Raw genomic sequence first — 11,683 nt, forward strand, 5'->3', positions numbered from 1 at the left:
TTGTTATTTATCCTGTGTGATGGTTAATGTTGTTTGTCCACTAGGCTAGGCTGTGACTGTCAGTGGTTTGGCAGACACTATGTATCATCCCCCATTTCATGATCTGATGTGAGCAGCCAATCAGTTGAAGGGAAGTTTCCTGGGAGTGTGGCCTGCCTCCAGCATGGAAGTGGATGTTCTGGCAAAGCTCGCTCTCTCTCTTGACCCTATACGCCTCTCGTTCCCTCATCTCTGGTTCTCGGGACATAAGCCTGCAGAAGTCTCTGGCCTGCTGTCTAACCTGCAGATTTTGGGTTTTTCAGTCCCTACAGCTATGTGAGCCAGCTGAGGTCTTCAGCCTGTCACCCTCAAATTGGGGTCGCCAGCCTGATGTCACCAGCCCCCACAATTGCATGAGCCATTTCCTCACAACTGTTTTTTGTTCCTTTAAAGAACTCCGAAAGATACACTGCTAATTATGGATTAGAGAGTGGCAGATAGGCATTAAAATAATAATACATGTCAAGTAACTTAACCAAAGATGTAAATAGATTTTTGACTGTTCAGGGTTTGCAGTATGACTCTGGAGCTCAGCCAAACTAGGCACAACCTGGGGAAGGATGTCATCATCAAGATCAAATTCAACATCATGGTCTCTCTATGACCTCAGCCCAGACCTGGTGGCATACATGTAGCCAAAAATGGGCAGAAGTACCTGGACTGCATCAATGAGCTGATGAATATCTTGTTTGCAAGCCGAACATCTTTGGTGGGGAAAACATCTGGCAGAAAGTGAGAACCTGCACAATGTTGAACAACCACTGCAAGTCCTTAGCTATAGCCTAACTCTGGTGAAACGAATGGGTGAAGAATTTACCAAAATAATGCAAAACGCTGATTCTCACTCCCGAAGATATGCAGAGCACCTGAAGGGTAAGGCACAGGTGGTGCCATCACCAAGCACATGCAGCACTACCTGGAGGTGAAGGGCACAACAGAGGAGATCTGCCTCTCCTACCTGAGGCGCATCCTCCGCACCTGTTATAAGTTTGATTACAATGCCCGGCAGCAGCAGCTCAGGCCCCCCTACCCTGCACCACTGAGGGCTCCTCAAAATCTGATTAAGACCAGGTAGAAAGTGAAGGCAAGGACTCAGCTGTGCAAATGGAAGAGTGAGCAAATACATCTATGCCAAGGGCCACAGAGACCAGATCCACGTGTGTGCCACCTTCTGCCACATCTACCATCATGCTCTGCATTCCTGCTGGTATGAGGCCCATGACTTCACACTCAAGAAACACCTTCAAGACAAGATCCAGCACACAGACCCACCAGTAAAGATCCCGTACAGTCACGTCATGGTGCAACTGGGGAGCTGTACCAAGGATGGGCCCTGCTGGACATTTACTCAAGTGGCCAGGCCAAGGAGCTTCTGAGCCAGGGGCTGCTGCTACCCAGCCTGCAGGAGCACAACCAGGAGCAGGAAAAGGTGGAGCAGTGCCACCACGTACCCTTCCACCTGCACACCAGCCTGGAGCTATTGGAGTGTGTCTGTCTGGTGTCTGCCATGTTCTTGGAGATGCCTTGCATAGCCACCCATGAGAGTGATGCCTGCCAATGCATGATCAGCAAGCAGTTCCGTCACTAGCTGCAGGTGGGTAAGCCACAGCCCTTGCTGGGTCCCCCTGAGTCAATGAGGGAACACATGGTGGCCAACCTCAAGTTCATGAGGAGAGGTAACTGGAAGATCTGACACAGTTTTATCATCAGTGAGATGGTAAATGGCAAAATGTGGAACTTTTCCCCAAGGCTGACAAAGTCTGCACTTTGCTGGTTAAGATGATCCAGGGAGAGTCACTGTGAACCTACCTGTTCACCTACAGCACAGTCTATGACTCCATCAGCATGGAGACACTGACTGACATGCTTGAGCTGGGCTTGCCCACTGTGCATGCCATCCATCATCAGCAAGATGATCATTCATGAGGAGCTGATGGTCTCCCTGGACCAGAAGACACAGACAGTGGTGATACACTGAACAGAGCCCATTATCTAGCAAAGCCTGGCTCTATAGCTGGTTGAGAAGCTGGGCAGCCTGATGGGGAGCACTGAGCGGGTATTTGACCACAAGCAAGGTCAGAAAGATGGCTACCACAAAAACGAGGGCCACGGTGGCTAGCGCCAGCAACAGGCTCAAACAGATTACTGATCTCTCTACTCTGTCCCCACGGCTAGACCACTCAACCTTTCAGTCCTAAGCCACACCGCAGTCATGAAAGGTCTATTCAGAGTTGCAAAAAAAAAAAAAATTGTAAATAAAGAAAACTGCAGAGCTCAGAAGATAAAGACAAACCTGAATAAAAACTATTGGATGAATAGATTAAACCTATTTCTGCCTGTATGGTTTTTCGATTTGCCACATTTAAAACCCCCTGGTTAAAAGAAAATGCTGGCCTTTATGGCTTCATAATATCAATAGAAGCATTTCGCACATTGAGGGCACGGTTTAGAATGTAGCAAGGATGAACTGGTGTGGATGCATTTCTCCTATTCTACTGTGGTTTAAAAGCCCAGTAATTATAAAAGTGTTCTGAAAGAAAGGCAACCACTAAAACTTTTACAGTCCAGAGGAGGCGGGGCCAAGATGGCAGACTAGGTAGACGCTACCTCTGATCCCTCTTGCAACAAAGACTCGGAAAAACAAGTGAATCAATCACGTACATAACAATCTACGAACCCTGAACAACAAACACAGATTTAGAGACGGAAAACGAACAAATACGGGAAAGCAGCGATTGTTTTCGGAGCCTGGAGCCAGCGTCCCAGTCAGCGGATTTTCTGGAAAAACTAGTTTCCCAGTGATGGCTCCGAGACAGCAGTCCATATCAAACCACATAAAGAAGCAGACCATGACAGCTTCTACAACCCCCCAAACAAAAGAATCAAAATCTTTCCCAAATGAAGATACAATCCTGGAATTATCAGATACAGAATATAAAAAAACTAATTTACAGAATGCTTCAAGACATCAGAAACGAAATAAGGCAAACTGCAGAAAAAGCCAAGGAACACACTGATAAAACTGTTGAAGAACTCAAAAAGATTATTCAAGAACATAGTGGAAAAATTAATAAGTTGCAAGAATCCATAGAGAGCATGTAGAAATCCAAAAGATTAACAATAAAATTACAGAATTAGACAACGCAATAGGAAGTCAGAGGAGCAGACTCGAGCAATTAGAATGCAGACTGGGACATCTGGAGGTCCAGGGAATTAACACCAACATAGCTGAAAAAAAATCAGATAAAAGAATTTAAAAAAACGAAGAAACCCTAAGAATCATGTGGGACTCTATCAAGAAGGATAACTTACATGTGATTGGAGTCCCAGAACAGGGAGGGAGGACAGAAAACACAGAGAAAATACTTGAAGAACTCCTGACAGAAAACTTCCCTGACATCATGAAAGATGAAAGGATATCTATCCAAGATGCTCATCGAACCCCATTTAAGATTGATCCAAAAAGAAAAACACCAAGACATATTATCATCAAACTCACCAAAACCAAAGATAAACAGAAAATTTTAAAAGCAGCCAGGGAGAAAAGAAAGGTTTCCTTCAAGGGAGAATCAATAAGAATAAGTTCAGACTACTCAGCAGAAACCATGCAGGCAAGAAGGGAATGGGACGACATATACAGAGCACTGAAGGAGAAAAACTGCCAGCCAAGGATCATATATCCAGCAAAACTCTCTCTGAAATATGAAGGCGAAATTAAGATATTTACAGATAAACACAAGTTTAGAGAATTTGCAAAAACCAAACCAAAGCTACAAGAAATACTAAAGGATATTGTTTGGTCAGAAAACCAATAATATCGGATACAAGCACAACACAAGGTCACAAAACAGAACATCCTGATATCAACTCAAATAGGGAAATCACAAAAACAAATTAAGATTAATTAAAAAAAAATACTCATAACAGGGAATCACGGAAGTCAATATGTAAAAGATCACAATAATAAAAAAGAGGGACTAAATATGGGAGGCATAGAACTGCCATGTGCAGAGTGATACAAGGCGATATAGAACAATACAACTTAGGTTTTCACTTAGAAAAATAGGGGTAAATAATAAGGTAATCACAAAGAGGTATAACAAATCCATAATTCAAGATAAAAGCCAAGAAAAACGTAACGACTCAACAAACATAAAGTCAAACACTACGAAAGTAAGGATCTCACAATTTACTAAGAAAAACGTCTCAGCACAAAAAAGTATGTGGAAAAATGAAATTGTCAACAACACACATAAAAAGGCATCAAAATGACAACACTAAACACTTATTTATCTATAATTACCCTGAATGTAAATGGACTAAATGCACCAATAAAGAGACAGAGAGTCTCGGACTGGATAAAGAAACACGATCCGTCTATATGCTGCCTACAAGAGACACACCTTAGACTTAGAGACACAAACAAACTAAAACTCAAAGGATGGAAAAAAATATATCAAGCAAACAATAAGCAAAAAAGAAGAGGAGTAGCAATATTAATTTCTGACAAAATAGATTTCAGACTTAAATCCACCACAAAGGATAAAGAAGGACACTACATAATGATAACAGGGACAACTGATCAGGAAGACATAACCATATTAAATATTTATGCACCCAATGACAGAGCTGCTAGATACATAAATCAAATTTTAACAGAATTGAAAAGTGAGATAGACACCTCCACAATTATAGTAGGAGACTTCAACACACCACTTTCGGAGAAGGACAGGACATCCAGTAAGAAGCTCAATGGAGACACGGAAGACCTACTTACGACAATCAACCAGCTTGACCTCATTGACTTATACAGAACTCTCCACCCAACTGCTGCAAAATATACTTTTTTTTCTAGCACACATGGAACATTCTCTAGAATAGACCACATATTAGGTCATAAAACAAACCTTTGCAGAGTCCAAAACATCGAAATATTACAAAGCATCTTCTCAGACCACAAGGCAATAAAACTAGAAATCAATAACAGAAAAACTAGGGAAAAGAAATCAAATACTTGGAAACTGAACAATACCCTCCTGAAAAAAGACTGGGTTGTAGAAGACATCAAGGAGAGAATAAGGAAATTCATAGAATGCAACGAGACTGAAAATACTTCCTATCAAAACCTCTGGGACACAGCAAAAGCAGTGCTCAGAGGCCAATTTATATCGATAAATGCACACATACAAAAAGAAGAAAGAGCCAAAATCAGAGAACTGTCCCGACAACTTGAACAAATAGAAAGTGAGCAACAAAAGAATCCATCAGGCGCCAGAAGAAAACAAATAATAAAAATTAGAGCTGAACTAAATGAATTAGAGAACGGAAAAACAATTGAAAGAATTAACAAAGCCAAAAGCTGGTTCTTTGAAAAAATTAACAAAATTGATAAACCATTGGCCAAATTGACTAAAGAAATACAGGAAAGGAAACAAATAACCCGAATAAGAAACGAGAAGGACCACATCACAACAGAACCAACTGAAATTAAAAGAATCATATCAGATTATTACGAAAAATTGTACTCTAACAAATTTGAAAACCTAGAAGAAATGGATGAATTCTTGGAAAAACACTACCTACCTAAACTAACACATTCAGAAGTAGAACAACTAAATAGACCCATAACAAAAAAAGAGATTGAAACGGTCATCAAAAAACTCCCAACAAAAAAAAGCCCTGGCCTAGACGGCTTCACTGCAGAGTTCTACCAAACTTTCAGAGAAGAGTTAACACCACTACTACTGAAGGTATTCCAAAGCATAGAAAATGACGGAATACTACCCAACTCATTCTATGAAGCCACCATCTCCCTGATACCAAAACCAGGTAAAGACATTACAAAAAAAGAAAATTACAGACCTATATCCCTCATGAACATAGATGCAAAAATCCTCAACAAAATTCTGGCCAATAGAATTCAACAACATATCAAAAAAATAATTCACCACGATCAAGTGGGATTTATACCAAGTATGCAAGGCTGGTTTAATATCAGAAAAACGATTAATGTAAATCATCACATAAATAAAACAAAAGACAAAAAACACATGATCTTATCAATTGATGCAGAAAAGGCATTTGACAAAGTCCAACACACATTTATGAAAAAAACTCTCACCAAAATAGGAATTGAAGGAAAATTCCTCAACATAATAAAGGGCATCTATGCTTTTTTTTTTTTTTTATGCAATGCCAACAGCCAATATCACTCTAAATGGAGAGAACCTGAAAGCATTTCCCTTGAGAACGGGAACCAGACAAGAATGCCCTTTATCACCGCTCTTATTCAACATCGTGCTAGAAGTCCTAACCAGGGCAATTAGGCTAGACAAAGAAATAAAAGGCATCCGGATTGGCAAGGAGGAAGTCAAATTATCTCTATTTGCAGATGACATGATCTTATACACAGAAAACCCTAAGGAATCCTCTGGAAAACTACTGAAACTAATAGAAGAGTTTGGCAGAGTCTCAGGTTATAAAATAAACATACAAAAATCACTTGGATTCCTCTACATCAACAAAAAGAACATCGAAGAGGAAATAACCAAATCAATACCATTCACAGTAGCCCCCAAGAAGATAAAATACTTAGGAATAAATCTTACCAAGGATGTAAAAGACCTATACAAAGAAAACTACAAAGCTCTACTACAAGAAATTCAAAAGGACACACTTAAGTGGAAAAACATACCTTGCTCATGGATAGGAAGACTTAACATAGTAAAAATGTCTATTCTACCAAAAGCCATCTATACATTTAACGCACTTCCGATCCAAATTCCAATGTCATTTTTTAAGGTGATAGAGAAACAAATCACCAATTTCATATGGAAGGGAAAGAAGCCTCGGATAAACAAAGCATTACTGAAAAAGAAGAAGAAAGTGGGAGGCCTCACTCTACCTGATTTCAGAACCTATTATACAGCCACAGTAGTCAAAACAGCCTGGTACTGGTACAACAACAGACACACAGACCAATGGAACAGAATTGAGAACCCAGATATAAATCCATCCATGTATGAGCAGCTGATATTTGACAAAGGACCAGTGTCAGTTAATTGGGGAAAAGATAGTCTTTTTAACAAATGGTGCTGGCATAACTGGATATCCATTTGCAAAAAAATGAAACAGGACCCATACCTCACACCATGCACAAAAACTAACTCCAAGTGGATCAAAGACCTAAACATAAAGACTAAAACGATAAAGATCATGGAAGAAAAAATAGGGACAACCCTAGGAGCCCTAATACAAGGCATAAACAGAATACAAAACATTACCAAAAATGACGAAGAGAAACCAGATAACTGGGAGCTCCTAAAAATCAAACACCTATGCTCATCTAAAGACTTCACCAAAAGAGTAAAAAGACCACCTACAGACTGGGAAAGAATTTTCAGCTATGACATCTCCGACCAGCGTCTGATCTCTAAAATCTATATGATTCTGTCAAAACTCAACCACAAAAAGACAAACAACCCAATCAAGAAGTGGGCAAAGGATATGAACACACACTTCACTAAAGAAGATATTCAGGCACTAACAGATACATGAGAAAATGCTCTCGATCATTAGCCATTAGAGAAATGCAAATTAAAACTACGATGAGATTCCATCTCACTCCAACAAGGCTGGCATTAATCCAAAAAACACAAAATAATAAATGTTGGAGAGGCTGCGGAGAGATTGGAACTCTTATACACTGCTGGTGGGAATGTAAAATGGTACAACCACTTTGGAAATCTATCTGGCGTTATCTTAAACAGTTAGAAATAGAACTACCATAATTTTTTTTTTTTCCATACAACCCAGAAATCCCACGCCTTGGAATATACCCTAGAGATACAAGAGCCTTCACACAAACAGATATATGCACACCCATGTTTATTGCAGCTCTGTTTACAATAGCAAAAAGTTGGAAGCAACCAAGGTGTCCATCAACGGATGAATGGGTAAATAAATTGTGGTATATTCACACAATGGAATACTACGCGTCGATAAAGAACAGTGACGAATCTGTGAAACATTTCATAACATGGAGGAACCAGGAAGGCATTATGCTGAGCGAAATTAGTCAGAGGCAAAAGGACAAATATTGTATAAGACCACTATTATAAGATCTTGAGAAATAGTATAAACTGAGAACACATACTTTTGTGGTTACGAGGGTGGAGGGAGGGAGAGAGGGAGAGGGTTTTTGACTGATTAATTAGTAGATAAGAACTGCTTTAGGTGAAGGGAAGGACAACACTCAATACATGGAAGGTCAGCTCAATTGGACTGGACCAAAAGCAAAGAAGTTTCCGGGATAAACTGAATGCTTCAAAGGTCAGTGGAGCAAGGGTGGGGGTTTGGGGAACATGGTTTGCGGGGACTTCTAAGTCAATTGGCAAAATAATTCCATTATGAAAACATTCTGCATCCCACTTTGAAATGTGGCGTCTGGGGTCTTAAATGCTAACAAGCGGCCATCTAAGATGCAGCAATTGGTCTCAACCCACCCGGAGCAAAGGAGAATGTAGAACACCAAGGTCACACGACAACTAAGAGCCCAAGAGACAGAAAGGGCCACATGAACCAGAGACCTACATCCTCCTGAGACCAGAAGAACTAGTTGGTGCCCGGCCACAATCGATGACTGCCCTGACAGGGAGCACAACAGACAACCCCTGAGGGAGCAGGAGATCAGTGGGATGCAGACCCCAAATTCTCATAAAAAGACCAGACTTAATGGTCTGACTGAGACTAGAGGAATCCCGGCGGTCATGGTCCCCAGACCTTCTGTTGGCACAGGACAGGAACCATCCCCGAAGACAACTCATCAGACATGAAAGGGACTGGACAGTGGGTGGGAGAGAGATGCTGATGAAGAATGAGCTAATTATATCAGGTGGACACTTGGGATTGTGTTGGCATCTCCTGTCTGGAGGGGGGGGTGGGAGGATAGAGAGAGTGGGAAGCTGGCAAAATTGTCACGAAAGGAGAGACTGGAAAGGCTGACTCATTAGGGGGAGAGCAAGTGGGAGTCCGGAGTAAGATGTATGTAAACTTATACGTGACAGACTGACTTGATTTGTAAACGTTCACTTGAAGCTCAATAAAAGTTAATAAAAAAAAAAAAAACTTTTACAGTCCAATTGGGCAAAGTTAAGAAATAGAACGGTCCCTGGAACGTTCTCAATGATACTGGATGAATGGGTACAATGAGTATCAAGGCAAAGACACGTTTCCCCAAACAGCTTTTCCAGTTCCCTTAATCTGATGGGAAAAGAAAGGGTGTACCTTCACGTCACAAATGAGGAAATGGAAGCACAGAGAGGCTATGGGAAATACCCAGTTAGCATCAGAGCCAGAAATAAAATCCACCACAAGACTGCAGCAAAAGAAGAGGAAGGGAGAAAGAAAAAATAGAAAGAAATGACCTTATGTTTTTATAGTGTATTATACCACATCAGTTCATTTGTTATGGTTGTTGTTAGGTGCCGTTGAGTCAGTTCTGACTCATAGCAACCCCTTGCACAACAGAACAAAACACTGCCCAGTCCTGAGCCATCTTTACAATCGTTGTCATGCTTGAGCTCATTGTGGCAGCCACTGTGTCAATCCACCTAGATGAGGGTTTTCCTCTTTTCTGCTGACCCTGTACTCAGCCAAACATGTCTTTCTCCAGGGACTGATCCCTCCTGACAACATGTCCAAAGTATATAAGATGCAGTCTCACCATCCTTGCTTCTAAGGAGCATTCTGGTTGTACTTCTTCTAAGACAGATTTGTTTGTTCTTTTGGCAGTCTGTGGTATATTCAATATTGTTTGCCAACATCACAATTCAAAGGGGTCAATTCTTCTTCGGTCTTCCTTATTCATTGTCCAGCTTTCACATGCATATGATGCAATTGAAAATACCATGACTTGGGTCAGGTGCACCTTAGTCTTCAAGGTGACATCTTTGCTCTTCAACACTTTACACAGGTCCTTTCCAGCAGATTTACCCAATGCAATGCGTCTTTCAGCCAGGATCCATCTTACATCAGCAATGATATCCCTGGTTCCACGTCCTTTTCTGAAACTGGTCTGAATTTCTGGCAGTTCTCTGTCGATACACTGCTGCAGCCATTTTTGAATGATCTTCAGCAAAACTTTGCTTGTGTGTGATATTAATGATATTGTTCTATAATTTCCACATTTGGTTGGATCACCTTTCTTGGGAATAGGCATAAATACGGATCTCTTCCAGCCAGTTGGCCAGGAAACTGTCTTCCATATTTCTTGGCAGAGATGAGTGAGCACCTCCAGCGCTGCATCTGTTTGTTGAAACATCTCAATTGATATTCCATCAATTCCTGGAGCCTTATTTTTTGCCAATGCCCTCAGAGCAGCTTGGACTTCTTCCTTCAGTACCTTCGGTTCCTGATTATATGCCACCTCTTGAAATTGTTGAACATGGACTAATTCTTTTTGGTATAATGACTCTGTGTATTCCTTCCATCTTCTTTTGATGCTTCCTGTGTCGTTTAATATTTTCTCCATAGAATCCTTCACTATTGCAACTCGAGGCTTGAATTTTTTTCTTCAGTTCTATCAGCTTGAGAAACGCCAAGCATGTTCTTCCGTTTTCGTTTTACATCTCCAGCTCTTTGCACGTCATTGTAAATACTTTACTTTGTCTTCTCAACCCACCCTATGAAACCATCTGTTCAGTTCTTTTACTTCATGAATTCTTCCTTTTGCTTTAGCTGCTCAATGTTCAAGAGCAAGTTTCAGAGTCTCCTCTGACATCCATCTTGGTCTTTTCTTTCTTTCCTGTCTTTTCAATAACCTCTTGCTTTCCTCATGGATGATGTCCTTGATGTCATTCCACAACTCGCCTGGTCTTCGGTCACTAGTGTTCAATGGGTCAAATCTATTCTTCAGATGGTCTCTAAATTCAGGTGGGATATACTCAAGGTCATATTTTGGCTCTCGTGGACTTGCTCTGATTTTCTTCAGTTTCAGCTTGAACTTGCATATGAGCAATTGATGGTCTGTTCCATAGTCGGCCCCTGGCCTTGTTCTGACTGATGATATTGAACTTTCCCATTGTCTCTTTCCACAGATGTAGTCAATTTGTTTTCTGTGCGTTCCATCTGGCGAGGTCCATGTGTATAGTCGCTGTTTATGTTGGTGAAAGAAGGTATTTGCAATGAAGAAGTCGTTGGTCTCGCAAAATTCAATCATTCGATCTCTGGCATTGTTTCCATCACCAAGGCCATATGTTCCAACTACAGATCCTTCTTCTTTGTTTCCAGCTTTCACATTCCAATCACCAGTAATTATCAATGCATCTTGATTGCATGTTCGACCAATTTTCAGACTGCAGCAGCTGATAAAAATCTTCTATTTCTTCATCTTTGGCCCTAGTGGTTGTGCGTAAATTTGAATAATAGTCGTATTAACTGGTCTTCCTTGTAGGCTTATGGATAGTATCCTATCACTGACAGCATTGTACTTCAGGATAGATCTTGAAATGTTCTTTTTGATGATGAATGCAACACGATTGCTCTTCGCGTTGTCATTCCCAGCATAGTAGACTATATCATTGTCTGATTCGAAATGGCCAATACCAGTCCATTTCAGCTCACTAATGCCTAGGATATCAATGTT

At 40.8% G+C, this 11,683-nt stretch overlaps 1 pseudogene; it reads left to right on the forward strand.

Annotated features, from left to right (window-relative positions):
* The first annotated feature begins 556 nt into the window (after positions 1–556).
* LOC100654231 (eukaryotic translation initiation factor 3 subunit C-like) lies at positions 557–2,188 on the forward strand (annotated as a pseudogene).
* Positions 2,189–11,683: the final 9,495 nt, after the last annotated feature.

The sequence above is a fragment of the Loxodonta africana genome, chromosome 13, assembly GCF_030014295.1.
Source record: "Loxodonta africana isolate mLoxAfr1 chromosome 13, mLoxAfr1.hap2, whole genome shotgun sequence".
NCBI lineage: Eukaryota > Metazoa > Chordata > Mammalia > Proboscidea > Elephantidae > Loxodonta > Loxodonta africana.